The following is a 2,559-nucleotide window of genomic DNA, read 5'->3' on the forward strand; positions in this document are numbered from 1 at the left end:
CGGTTCACAAACATCCACCTGGATGAAGGTTTACAAGGTGAGCCCTTTGCTGCTGCAGCTGCCCCAGGAGAGACAGAGCATCCAGCCCCCAGCCCCCTGTCCTGGTCTGGATGCTGCCCCCGAGGGACAGGGCAGCTCTGAGGGCGGCTCGGTGGACAAGCACCCCCGTCTGCCTCCCTACAAGGAGCCGTGCGATGCCCTCCGTGTGTCTGGCTGATGCGATTGAGAGCAGGGTCTCGTGTCAGGTGTGCTGTGCGTGTGCTCTCAGCACCGGGGACCTACCTCCCGTGACCACCCCCCTCCACCACTGGCATGTACTGGTGATGTGGCTCCCGGGTACCTGCCACCAGGCGGAGTGCATCAGGGAAGAGTCCAGGGCTGCTGGAGCTGCACTCAGGGACATCTTTATGTTGGTTATGTGCTTGCAGAGAAATTACACATGGTTTGTGTGTATTATTCATGTGCATCTTGTAGTTTTTTGCCCACTTTTCTACTGGATTCTCTGACTTTCTGTTTTCTAATTTCTCCTTGACAGAACTGGACAATGATATATTTAATGGACCTGGAGCTGGGCCGCACAATTTGTAAAAAATACGACCAAGACATTGACAACTGCCCCTTGCAAGAAGGCCCAGAAGAGAAAAAGGGTTGAGAGTAAAATCAACCCAAAGCATCACAAATCTGAGAAGGAAAAATCACATCAAGGAGGGTGTATTAGGAAAACACACAGTTCCCGTGCATCTCCTTTATTCCCCACACTGAACACCTCGCCGCTGACCCTTCTGGTCACCGAATGTGTGGGTTTTTTCCCCCACCAAACAATTCTCGGCGACACCAGTTACCTACCTGGAGGTGGCATCAAGTCTCACAGGTTAAGGGCTCAGGCCCACGAGACACTCCGACACATTCAGATGCCAGTCGCAGGGAGTAGGTCCCCAGGCTGCCCACAACTTCTGTCCAATTGACCACAAATCGGAGGTTCCCATCTCCCTCTCTTCAGGTTTGATGAATTTGCTCGAGTGGCTCACAGAACTCAGGGAAATACTTACGTTTCCCATCTTATTAAAGGATAGGGTAAAGGATATAGATGAACAGCCGGATGCAGAGATACACAAGGTGAGGTGGGGGTGGGTTCTGAGCACAGGAGTTTCTGAGGACCGAGGTGTATCAACCCTCCCCCCAATATGTGGATGTGCTCACCCACATGGATGCCCTGAACCCCACACCATCAGGATTCTAGGGAGGCTTCCTCACGTAGGCAAGACTCTCCCGAGCCCCATCATGGGTCATCATTGGTCTTTCTGCTGACCAGTCCCCAGCCAGGAGCCCACCCAGAGTCACCTCAGTAGAACAAAACATGCCCCTGGTGTTCTTATCACTTAGAAATTGACAAGGGATCCAGGTGTTCTATGCCAGGAATACAGGCAGAGACCAATATACGTATTTTCTTTATCTCACAGCATGCCGAGGGGAAGGTGCTTAGGGAAGTCCTCAGGGATGACCCTGGGGCAGAAAGACAGGGCCTGGCCCCTCCCCGCCAGGTCCCAGGGCTCCCCCTGTACAGAGATGCTCCCAGCACAGCAGCAAGCTGGGCCCAGTGCTCACAGCCCGGCTGGCCCAGCAGAGAACCCCACAGACCCCCATGGGCCCTACCCTCTTGGATGGAGCCTCCATCCAAAGCTGGGCCCCAGCCTCCCGCTTCCTGAGAACTCGGGTCCAGGAAGACGCTGTTCTCCCTGTGGGCCTCTCCTTCCTTTGCTCCGATTCCTCTGGACAGGAGGACAGTTTAGTTTGCTGGTCGCGCCACCCCTCCCTCTGGTCTCCTGGGCGGCAAGGAGGAGTCCTGGTCGGTCAGACCGCTTGTCATCACCCTATGAACTGACATCTGGTCTGTTGGACTGAAACCTTGGAGATGGGCCTCAGTCAGGCTGAGGCCCTCAGTGGGACTGGGGTCTCCCCGGACCCCAGCCTTGGGGCAGCCTCTCCTTGGGGTGGGTTTGCAGCTGCAGCTGATGGCGGGGTGGGCACCATCTGGACCATCTCCTGGGCAGTCTGCTGCCTCCCCCAGGAGCTCACGGGGCAGAGACCCTTCAGGCAGCGACACGTGCCCTGGGTGGGGGGGACCCTGAAGGGCAGGTGATGGCCCCACCAGGCACCCTCTCAGGAGCCCCTGCCTTGATGGTGGAGACTTGAGCTCTGGAGCCCAGCCCCAGGCCACTGTTTGATTCTGCTTTTCTTTCCTCTTTAGTTCTTAATGCACCTTGAGCTCCTGGTAAGTCCTTCCTGCTAAGCGCTCTCATTGTTACATTGTTCTGATTTTATGTCTTACATAAAATTACTTTCTTCAGGTGAGCTGCACTTTCATTGTGGACTCACGGCCATGGTTTACCCAGTTCACCCTCCTGAACAGCACCTGCCAGCAGAAATGGGGGGAGGAGTTCCCGGCTCCCACAGCAGCTCCTTTTCTCCTGAAGAATGAGAGTCTGGAGTCCTAGGTCTGCGTGGCACCAGAGCAATTAAAGGCATCTCAGAGCACATTCTGGGTCCCTGTCACTTTTG

The sequence above is a fragment of the Physeter macrocephalus genome, unplaced genomic scaffold (genome assembly GCF_002837175.3).
Source record: "Physeter macrocephalus isolate SW-GA unplaced genomic scaffold, ASM283717v5 random_3040, whole genome shotgun sequence".
Classification (NCBI taxonomy): Eukaryota; Metazoa; Chordata; class Mammalia; order Artiodactyla; family Physeteridae; genus Physeter; species Physeter macrocephalus.